The 12,817-nt window shown below is 28.9% G+C and overlaps 1 protein-coding gene across 12 annotated transcripts in view; it reads left to right on the top strand.

The window, feature by feature from the left end:
• Window positions 1-12,817, top strand: part of LOC127291435 (nucleolysin TIAR) — a 907,547-nt gene that overhangs the window by 833,465 nt on the left and 61,265 nt on the right. The gene's annotated exons all lie outside the window — the stretch shown is intronic.

Raw genomic sequence — 12,817 nt, 5'->3', positions numbered from 1 at the left:
TGCGTTCTTTAAAGATATACCACTATAACCATTCCCAGAGTGTTTGCTAATCGATATCTTCAGAAAGAGAATTCGAGAGGGTGCTTTTTCTTCTTGCTAGGTCGCGTGGCGAAAAAGAAAATTGCAACTTTCACAATGTACCATTCTTGTGTCTCACAGACAGCTCAATTGCACATTCAAAATCTAATAACGTACTTTTGGATTCTCTTTTCCTTTCACAGTTATACTCTTGACTTACACCAATTCCTTCATTCTTTTCAATTATAAACGCAAAGAAAAAAAAATTACAATTTTTAATTTTATATCTTCATTAAATTTATTATTAGAGACTTTTTTCCATTAATCATTTATTTTCTCTTTTATTCATTTCTCCATTATTTATTTCTCTCATTTTTTCTTTTTGTCTTCTTTTTCTATTTTATCTCTTTTATTTTGTTAGAATGGAAAATAATTCAAAGTAGATACTAAAATTAAATTTTGGTGGATTAATATATAAGTACCCAACCAAAAATTTCAGTATTATACCAGAGTTGACTACTGGCGCAGTACTGGTTCAGTATTGGCTGCCGAGGCTGGTCAGTCTGTACTGAACCAGTACTGGTATTTTCATTGTATCAGTACTGGTACAGTACCACCCTCACAGTACTGGCTAACCAGTACTGAGCCGATATTGAGCCAGTACTGGCTCAAATAGATTTTCTTTTTGATTAATACTAGTTTACAAAAAGTTCTAGAGTGAACCCAATGATTCTTTTTGTTTAAATATTTTGTTCATCAAAATTTTTTCAACTTGATTTTCTTTTTCAAAATTAAAATGTACTTTATTTTGCTTTTCTGTGGGTAAAATTATTTAAACAAAAATTTTCCTGAGACCAAGTCTAAAATATTTTGCAAGATTTTCTGTTTGTTTTCAAATATATGCAATAAACCAAACAAAATTTTAACAGATCAAACTAAAAATAAATAAATTATATAATAATAAAATGCTTGTTTGTTTATAAAAAATTAATATTTTTCAAAATAAAATTTATAATATAAATTTAATTTAAAAAATTAAATACAATCGCAAGTAAAATTGCACAAATGTTATATTATCAATAATATAAAATATATACACGGAAAAAAAGAAAAAGTAACTTTTACTACTTTAAAAGTAAAACTGGACCTGTCCGAAGTTTCTGCGCATCTCTGGCAACTTTTACTCCAAAAATAGTAAAATTTACTTCAGAAATAGTAAAAATTACTACGGAAACAGTAAAATTTACTACAGAAATAGTCAATTTTACTATTTTTCGAGTAAAAGTTGCCAGAGATGCGCAGAAACTTCGGACAGGTCCAATTTTACTTTTAAAGTAGTAAAAGTTACTTTATTCGTTTTTCCATTTTTCTCCGTGTATAATTAACCTTTCTTAATAGAAATTATAAAAAATAGTTAAACCTACAAACTTATATATTTCAATGGTCAATAAAATTATTGTAATTTGTTTCTGAATGTTATTCTTCAGTTTTTTTCCAAAAGTGAATTATAAACAAAAATTTAATGTTAATTTAAAAAGTAATTCAGATAATTTTTTTAATAATTACCTAATTTCAGGAATTTAGTATATTCATTATTTATTAAATCATTATATTTGTGATGAGTTAATTTGTAAACTAATTTTGTTTTATGTAAATTGAATTGAATTCAATGTTAATTTATTTATATTTGATATAATAATTAATATTAATTAAAGTGGATAATAAAATAATTAAATAGTTAATTGCATAATTATATACATTATAATTATTTCATAAACATTTTTATTTTTACTGAACTGTATTTTAGATTATAAAAACTTTGGTTTTATAATAAACATATTTTTATATTTATTTTTTGATTATTTAAATAATAATTTGCAATATATATTATAAGATGGAATGAAAATTCTTGCGGTGTTTTCGATTTTATATAATATAATATTAATTAGTTAGTTGACTAATTTAATTAATATTTAATTTGTCTTGGGTTACTAAAAATTTCAGACACTTTTTCCTAAGTATACCAAGAAAGTATTACCTGGAGTGAAACTTATCTCTGTTACAGTTAAAGCTTTCTTTTCGTATACAATACATTACAAAACTGCCAGCACTCGGCCAGTACTGAACCAGTAGTGGTTACCAATACTGGTGCCAACTCTGGCAGCCAATACTGGTAAAATGTTATCATCCCAAAGTTACGCCAACTCTGGCGCCAATACTGGGTGCCAGTACTGCGCCATTAGTAAATTTTTGATTGGGTATATATCTATAAATTTTAGTAATGTTTTAATCAATAAGTTAGTGTATATCAATTTATTGGAATTTAATTTTTTTTTCTATAAGTTGAACACAAAGCAGTCAGTGAGATGTGCATATTATATATATATATACATATATATGTATGTGATTTATGAACAAAGGCTGCACAAGAGCATTCATATATATATATATATATATATCTAGAACGGTTATTCAGAATGGGACCCATTTATTTATGGGAACAAGGGGTAGATTTTTCTCGAGCTTTTCATATCCACCATTATATGAAAGAAGATTTAAAACGCACCTTAGATCCACTCAGATTCCAAGCATCAACTTTTCTCTTAGCACTTTAACTGCCTTTAAATTAATCTATTAAAAAATTTCCTCCATCCAATTTTATTGTACAAGTCTCTAATTTCAAAAAATCATCTATATTATACTGTTTTCTTTATACTCGAAAGTTTCATCTTGGAATATAATATAGGTATAATTATTTGAAGAAAAAAAAAACAGGAATTATTTTCCTAACAAAATTTATTCTTTTTATAATTAATTAAAAATAATTTTTATTTTCTAAATGAATTGTGTGTGACGTAGAAATTTATTATAAAATAAAATTTGTTTTTCCCGTGGATATAATGAACATATAATACATGATAATTAAATGTAACACTATGGCGAAGCGAAGTATTATTATATTATCATAAGCGGCTTTTTGTGCCATTCAACGAGAGCTCCGCAAGCCTGCAACTAACTAATTTCATTCCACAAGACTTTAATTAGTATTCGTCGCCAACGTCCAAAACTTTTTCACTCTAGACCAGAGGTTAGAGAGCATCGCTAGCGAAGAGAATCGAAAGGGTAGATTGCAAATTTAACCTGGTCTGTATTACTGGCCTGTTCGCCTACATTTGCATTCACCACATTTAGTATTCCTTTTATCTTTCATTTTCTTCGATAGTTCGATTTTGTATATATTTCGACTTTTAAGTCCCGATTTCCATCAAAATGTTTTCATATCTTTCTTTTCTGTTCTTTATTTTTATAATAAATTAATATTAAATAATGTCATCCGCTTAGTAAGTTTTGGCTCGCTTCAATGTTTTCTTATTTTTCATTCATCCTTATTTTATATTCACACTTTTTTCATTGTCCTAAAAAAACTTTATTAATATATACAATTGCATACAAATTATTTTAATTTACTAAAAATTCATGTTTAATTTAAATGTTTTTGTATTATCATTCTTTAATTTTCTGTTTTGTACTTTATTTTTTCTCAATAATTCTTTATGTTTGCTTTCATTTTTCTCTTACAATATACTTAAATCAATGAAAATTTTTGCGACTCTTATCATTCTTGAAGAGACTCAACTCAAAAGATGGAAGAAGAAAAAAGACACCACTAAATTTGACGAGGTGAATTCTCGTTTGAAATAAATTTAAATTGATGCTCAAGGGGAATCAATGGAAATGTCAATCCACAACAGTATGAAAAGCCGACATTAATTTGACAACTCTCGAATTGACATTCAAGTGTAAAATGAAAAGAAAAAAAATCATAATAATAATAATAATAATAAGAAGAAGAAGAGAATGATAAAAAGCCACACGTCAGTAATAAATCTCTGGTATTCTCAAAAGACGCGTTCTGTGCATAGTAGAGAGGGAACATTCTCAATGCGGGAAATTCGCTGACTTTTCTTCTAAAAATCGTGGAATTCTTGATCGACGCTGAGTGTGTCTCGCGACGGACTGAAGCTTCGTCGTTTTTTAGCGCATTATTTTGGAGCTTTCCCTTCTTTTTCTTCTTCTACCGCTTGATCTGAAATTCAAAATAGTTTACCTTGCTTCCGGGATGGAAGCAGCGTCTCTCTCTCTCTCTTTCTCTACGTCGATGAAAGTAGAGGAAAACTGCAAAGAGACGAAGGGCGATGATTAATATTTTAGGCTGCAACAGCCGCCACACACTGGCATCCTAGTTCAATTTTTCAAAAGGGCTGCTGCTGCTACTGCATCCAAACCCCTCTTTGCTTTACTTTCTCTTGATCCGTGTGAGTGCTCAGCCTTCTGCAACATGTCGTGGTAAATCCGTTATGCATGCCCGCTCACATTCTCCCTCTTTGCCAACACACTTTTACCATCACATTTATACACATAAACATACACGTTCCACGCTGCTTCAAACAGAACTCACTTTCCCAAATTGCCGTACTTCGCAACATTGAACCTTTTAGTTGGAAAACTAAACTCTTCAATGCACACTCGATCAAAAAGTGAAGTAGGCACTTGGTATAAATTTGAAACACCGAACTTGTTTAAATAATCCATATCTCTCTCTACACGGAAAAAAAGAAAAAGTAATTTTTACTACTTTCATAGTAAAATTGGACCTGTCCGAAGTTTCTGCGCATTTCTGGCAACTTTTACTCAAAAAATAGTAAAATTTACTATTTTTGTAATAATTTTTACTATTTCTGGAGTAAATTTTACTATTTCTGGAGCAAATTTTACTATTTTTTGAGTAAAAGTTGCCAGAGATGCGCAGAAACTTCGGACAGGTCCAATTTTACTATGAAAGTAGTAAAAATTACTTTTTCTTTTTTTCCGTGTATAAATATATATATATATATATATAATAACAAAAGACTAGAACTGGGGTTTTTATTTTAAGCAAAAAGGAAAAAAATTAGTGCTATCAAATCAGAGTATATATTAATCTATTAACGAAATGAAATAATATATTATTGAATTTTTTATCATTAAAATGGTAAATATTCGCTTTTTGTATAGATGGGAAATAAATTACATACATTTTCAAAATTAACTAATATTTACAGTATCTATTATTGGAAATTTACAAAAAAAATTTAAATATGGATTATTTCTATATGATGTTGCATTTAAATTTTACATTGAAAATGTTAATTAACTTCTGAAACAATTGCTAAATTTTCATATTTTTCCTTTTTTTAATCAAATTAAAAAATTTTAGTTTATTTTTGTAAATTGTATTCATTTTATTCGACTATATTAATTGAAAAACATATCGGAATAATTTGAGTGGGTTCTGTGCTTCAATAATTAATCTCTCTCTCTTAAAAATCTGTATATTTCTAATTTAATTTTACATTTCCTTGCAATATTATAAAAAAAAAAAATTTTTTTCTTTAATATCGTTCAATTAATTTTGATATTTTTTTTGTTTATTATTTAATCGTATATTAATGCACAAATAATTATATTAGTATTATTAAATTATTAATACCAACAATAATATATTATTGTTGGTATTAATTTATTTTATCAATTAATTAAATATAATTTTTCATTTACAATTATTGATATTTTAAAATTATTAAAGTATTGTACTGAGATAGAAATTTATTATTTTTACTATTATTATTATTATTATTATTTGAGTCAATTAAATGGTATTTGTTTCACAAAATTTAAATTTAAATTTAAACAAAATGACAAAAAATCAAATCTACATAACTTTTTTTTTTTTTAAATCGTAAAAAAATTTGCAAAAATGAATTTTAAAGACTGGAAGTAGTACTAGACGATGCAATTGGGGAAAATGAAAAAAAAATTGTAAGCCACAAAAAGTTTATGAAAATAGCCAAAACAAACATTTTTGGTCATTTAATTTAATATTACAATAAATCTTAACGTGATGGGCCATTTTGGAGTTCAAATTCGGTTTCTGCGTGAAAAAATCTGCAAGAATCACTTTTTTTCACCCCTTTTTTTTGTAATAGACATTAGTGAAATTTTGCAGATCTGTGTCATTTATTGTCACACGGTAAATTATGAATATTATTTTAATTTTTAATATAAAAATAAATTAAAATAATCCTTCTAAAGATTAAAATTGTAAACTTTCGAAAACTGAACTTAAAAACTTTTTTTTTTTTATTAAATTGACCAAAAAAAATTAATCCAACAAATGGATTATTTTAATTTGCAATGCTTTTTAATACTTCATAGTTCATTGTGGCGCAGTACTAAGAATTTATCGGCAATTATTATTTTACCTAACACATAGAAAAAAATTGTTAAAACTAATAACTGAATTGTTAATATAGAACTAACAAATCTGGTTTGTAGTAAAAAACAAATTTTTTATTTTCTCAACACACTTTTACTGTTATCACAACAATTTCGAATTATTTACAGAAAATTAAAAAGCATTAAAATAAGCTGCAACGCTTATTATTTTAATGCCTTTTAATTTTCTGTGTTATAGATAGACGAACAAAAAATTTGTAGGACAATCAAAATTTAGCGATGTGTCAGAAAAAACGAATTTGATATCGACGAGACAAGAATCGCAACAGACGAATCGTCGTCAATGACGATAGGTAACTTTCGACATTAACCTCGACTGACTCAAGTTTGCTCTTTCACATGCCAGCAATTACATTTTTGTCGAACCACAAAGTTAACTAATTGCCGCCGCCATAAAATATTGACCCAGTTGCCGGGCAACTTCGGGACTCAGTCAAATTAAATGCAAGCGAGAGAGCGAACGATCCCACGCCATTCAGCTCGCGGAGGCCTTTACCTCTTTCCATTTCCGTGCAATTCGTCTTCTTTTTTTCTTTTTTTTTTTTTTTACTTTTTTTCTAGATAATGTTAGTCGAAACTTTTTTTTTCTCTTGATTTTCTTTAAATATAGTTTTATAATAACACAAAAAAACCATTAGTAGTAGAGGTTGGTTTTTATGTAAGACTAAATTTTTTTGAATTCACATAATTTGCTGGTGTCAGTAGTATAAGTCGAGCTTTCGTCAGGCGGACCTTTATAATCACAGTAAATTGTGGGGTATTATTTTAATACCAAAATGGATTAAAAATAAAATGCCTTAATCTATATCAAGAATTAAAATAATCTATTTAAAGATTATAATACACTGAAAAGAAAATTTATTTGATTCAAGTAATCGGTTACTTAACTATTATTAAATAACTATTTACTTGACTCAAATAATTTTTATTTGAATTTTAAATAAATGCAAATTATATAGTGATTAAATTGAATTTTTTGAATCTGTTTTTGGACAGTGAGATATAACAATAAAGTGTCATAAAATCTGTTGACTATATCTATGTGGAGACAGCTTTCAAAGTGTCCATTTCACGATGAAGGGAACTATGTTATCATATTGTAATGACCTAGACACATGGTTACACTGTAACATAGTTGCATATATATGTGATCGTAAACGAGCCAGTATTATGACGTGATTACCGTTCCCTCTACTTTCATTTGAAGACATCGTCCAGCAATCGGAAGCGAAAAATGAGAAACATTTTCGATTTTCCTCAAAATTACCGTGTGAAAAAATCAAATATATATGGGTGATTCTACAAACGAGGGAATTATGAGCCGTCAAGCTTATTTTGTATATTAATTTTGAAAAAAAAATTTTTTTTTTATGAAAATTTTAAATCTAAATGGTTTCTATTGTGGCACTAAAAAGCAGCCGATGAAAAAAAATATTTCTTGCAAAAAATACACATCAAAGTGCTAAATTCTCATTCGTCTGGCATGTCCCAAAGTGTAATTGACAGTTCATATTGTGAAAAAATATTATTTTTCAAATGTTTGGCGGAAAATTCATACTGGATTAGTAATTTTCAATAGTTGTAGATAATTAATATGGAAATAATTATGACATTACTCTATACCTTATTTATAAAATATCTTCTTGAATTTTGTCCCTGGATTTTGTCATCATTCGTCTGGCAGTTAAAAACACGTTAAAATTATTAAAAATCAACATTCTAATGAAGTTACAGTTCGTTATTGTTGTTAATTAAACTAAACTAAATGTGATATCACGCGCGTTTTATTTAATCTGTTATTTTATTAACCAAGATTTCTCAATTTGTGATCAAAATTGTAGTGTGACCAGACAAATTCTCATTCGTCTGGCATCCATTTTTTTGAAAAAAATATTATTTTTAGCTCCTTTTATAGGCTTATGTATTGCAACTTTGAATTCTCTATCGGATAGAATTGCTTATTTTTTTATTTAATGTTGTTTCTACCTTTTTTTAAAAAAAAAAACTGTCAAATTCTCATTCGTCTGGCACTTTTGAGACAGGATATACATTAAGCACTAAAAACAGCGTAAAACTAATAATTTTTTAACAATTTTCGATTTTCTTGATTTACAAAAATTCCTCACTAAATTTTTAAGATATTGCTAAACCCCAATCTTTAATTTTCATTTTGTACACTGAGAAAACGATATGTTTGATTCAAACATAATATGTTTAACCCAAACTTAAAATAGCTTTGTTATACAGTCAAACATATTTATGTTTAAATTAAATATATTCTCTGGTTGATTCAATGTGAAAATATATTTAATTTAAACATAAATTATGGTTGATTTCAATTTATTCATAATAAATTTTTATGTTTAAATCAAACATAAAAATTTTAAACATATTTTCAGTTTAAGCCAAACAGAAAATATGTTTGAATCAAACATAATTATTCAAACAAATAATAATTTTAAGCCAAAGTAGAAAATATTTTCTATATATTAAAATTAAACATAAAAACTGTGTTGGGTTAAACAAAAACTTTTAAACTGATCTTTATATTTGAAACAAATAATTCTTTTTCTCAGTGTATGTATAATTATATTAATATAAATAAACAAATGAAAAGTACTTTTTTCCTGTGAATCGTATGAATATTACAATAAAATCAAAATATTTTTTATTATTAGACACTTAAAGTACTCCTACAGATTTGTGATTTGTTATAAACAAATTATATAAACAAATTACTAATTAAACCGATACCTCTCATTGATCTTTGTAAAATTCTTTACTTGGGGGTTTTCGGGGTCGCTGATTACGAATCCGAGGTCAGTTTTTCAAAATTCAAAATGGCGGATCCAATATGGCGGACAACTTTTGCAAAAACTGAATATATTCGTCTGAATTAAGTAATTTTCAGTGATTTTAAATATTTGTCCGCCATGTTGCATCCGCCATTTTGAATTTCGAAAAACTGACTCCGGATTCATTTTCAGCGATCCCAAAAACCCCCGATTAGAGAGTTTCAAGCAAATCCGAACGATTTTTTAAAAAAATTCAGCCATATTGGATCTGCCATTTTGAATTTTGAAAAAACTGACCTCGGATTCGTAATCAGCGACACCGAAAACCCCCGAGTAATAAATTTTGTATAAATCCATCAATTATTTTTTGTGTTAATATGAATTTTCTATACACGATCTTAATTTTCTGGATAAATTGTTTATAAACAACCATAACTTTTGTAATTTTTAATATTTTGTCTGGCCACTTTTAGATATCTTTTTTAGTGTCATTAACTTGAAGTTAAAGTACTTTTCAGACTTGAAATGAGAAAAAAATGTTGTGTCCACATTTTCTTCATTTTCGTCCTTCGTTTGTAGAATCACCCATATATTGTTTATATATATACGTATATAGGCAGGGTATTCGCATCGATCAAGAAAGTTTGTTATCACTTACCGTATCAAAAACGAATCACGATGAAAAAATCTTATAGTGATTTACAACATTATTCGACTTTCACGTACACCATAAGTGAGAACCATTTTGGTATTCTATATGTGTAGGTATATTAAATACAGGTCCAACGAATTCTACAAGACAGGAGCATAGTTTAGAATCTAATTTTTATATATTTATACACTCCAAGCAAGAGACATGAAAGGAAATACGAGTAGTTATGTCAGCATATATATAGCTGTACAGACGCGCAAGTGTATCAGTCGAGGGAAATTCAAATCATCTGAAACTAGTAACAGATGATACACTAGTCCCCAAGGTGGAGAGAATATATATGGATTTTACGAAGGACTATCGTATTTAAAGAAGATATGTTAAAGACATATTATCCGGTTCTGAAAATTATTATTTCATATTTTTTATCTTTATTCTGACGATAATAGTTTAAAACTACACATCAAATTAAGAGAAATTAAAAAAGAAAATTATTTAGAATAGTAGGGTGTAAATACAATTTTAGTCATTTTTCCCAAATATGCAATTTTTAAGAGAATAAATTTTTTGACAAAATAAAATATATACTCTGGCACATGACAATGAATATTTAATTATTTATACGTGTATATTTTTAGGTTTACCTAAAAACAAAAAATGGCAAGAACCATTAGCATTGAATAATTGAACCGCACCTGCTTTTACGGATAAACATTGAGTGAGTAAACAGTAAACGAAGGTTAAGTGTCAATCTGTGTTGTATACTCCTGACGTGCTTAAAAGCTAAAGTGCGTAGGTAGAAGTCGAAGGTCTGATTGCGTTTTCGGTTGAGTGTATTGTTATGTATGTACACTAGAAATGTGTATTGGTACTAGAAACCGTTGTAGTTGCAGATTGGAACACGTTCAGTCGTAAGTGTTGAGTTAAAGGGGACACTAGGCACCCCCAGAAATCACCCCATCACGGTCATTGCTTTACAACTACAACGGGCGGTCTTATCGTTCCAGGCTTAATGTCACTTTCGTCGTCCGAGTTCTGGGTTGTAATGCTACAATACGTTCCCATCTATATATACCTTTCTTTAATGGACCTTTCTCTGTATAACTATAGACCTCTAACACTACACCTCTTTTACTCGATCTGTCACTCCACTAACATGATGAATTTGGATTAGAGTTTCCATTTTCTTTCGTTGCGCAAAATCAAACACAACAAAAAAAAAAAATAAAAAAGAAAAAAAATTTAATGAAATTTCCAAATGAGATATGATAGGATCGGTTTTTAATTAAATTTTGATTGAACTGATAGTATAAAAAACAAGAGACATTAAACGTAGATTGTTGCAGATTTTATGAATTTCAATTTAGAAAAAAAATTTTATGTTCTTTATGATATATGATGGGAAAAAAAAAAATTTCTGTGAAACAAATTTGTAAAATACAGAAATTTGTGAAATTTTACTTTTTGTGAGGATAATTTGTTTAACTATTCTAGTAGTAGATTTACAAGAATTCAATATTGTCTACGCATAAAACACGCAGTTTTACTGCTTATTTGAAAATACAGTTAATCCTCCACAATGACGGCTCAGCCTGAAATTTTCAATTTGACACAAGAAAAATTTTGTCATACCTAATGTGAAGAATATTCATGCGTCTCAAAATTATAAGAACTAAAATCGTTTTGTGTTATATTTTACATATGTAAGAAATATTTAAATTAAAAAATTATTCACATCAATTATATATTCTCTAAATAAAAGAGGCACAGAGCATATGTATATTGAGTAATTCTCCAGTAGTTTTGTGGTCAGTTTGATTGAACGTGATGGCTTTTAGTGGTTGGTTGATAAGTGTGTGTGTGTGTATGTGTGTTCGTTCTGGCTTGTTCATCAATCTCAGAGGCACCCTTATCAACATTAGTCTTGCAGCTTCGCCAAGCAATGCTCTAGGAGGAAAAGCTCACATATGGAAACGTGGCGCACTGTAGACAGAATCGTTAACTACGAGCGATAATTACTTTTATGGCCTAAGGGTTGTGGTGGACGTTCGAGTGCGGTCTGGGGGTCTCTCTCACTCTCTCGCTCATGTACCAGTGTACTTTTCCTTCGATCCTTTTTTTTTCCATCTGCAATCTCCTCCCGGCCATATGAATATACTAGAACCGAAATGCGTATGCATATGACCCGTATACAGCCGGGAGCGAAACACTCGTTGGATGAAACGTCAACAGTCGAAACTATTATACGTACGAGGCGAAACTCAACTCCCTCTCTTTCCACCTTTAACCCCAGTATCCTTTTCCTGTATATTTTTTTGCTTTCCGTCGACGACATGGATCACCATTATATACATATTTATATATATACATAGATAGAGAGAGAGGGGGGGGGATGAGTCGATTACACTTGTTGTTTGTTGACGTTCGTCGAAGCGAGTTTTTGATTGGTTGCCCATATCACAACAGCCCCCTTTCACCCCTCTCCAAAAAGCCTTTATAGTGCACATCGTTTTGTAGCATCGTACATGGAAAATTGGCTGAAATTGCGCGGTACAATGGGAAATTGATATCCCCTTAGGAGTCAGCTCTGGGATATTGTTTAAAGCATTATCGTATACGCTTTGTAGGCGGACCTTTAACTCTCATTCCCCTTTCTCCACCACGAAGAGTTGCTGGTTACCCCAGAACAAGAGTCATTCCTTTGTCAATGTTCCGCTTCTCTATTCCAATCGAAAGTCTGTATTTCTAAAATTCTAACAAAAAAAAGAGGAAAACAAAAACAATACTATAATAATTGTTATTCCATGTAATACAAAATACATGACCTGATTCATGACCACTTTCCATTAGACACCAATCTCCTATTGAATTAGCAAAACCGAACTCTGTGGTTACCATTAATTATCCAAAGTATCATGATTTTTATACTTAATCGAAGAAAACGTATTACTAAAATATTGATAAAATTAGTTGGAGAATTTTTCTAAAACTCATCAATTCATTTATTGAAATTCAG

Source organism: Leptopilina boulardi, unplaced genomic scaffold (genome assembly GCF_019393585.1).
Source record: "Leptopilina boulardi isolate dan_hultmark-lab unplaced genomic scaffold, ZJU_Lbou_2.1 LbouV2_137, whole genome shotgun sequence".
Classification (NCBI taxonomy): Eukaryota; Metazoa; Arthropoda; class Insecta; order Hymenoptera; family Figitidae; genus Leptopilina; species Leptopilina boulardi.
This window is presented reverse-complemented; position numbering and strand designations above follow the sequence as displayed.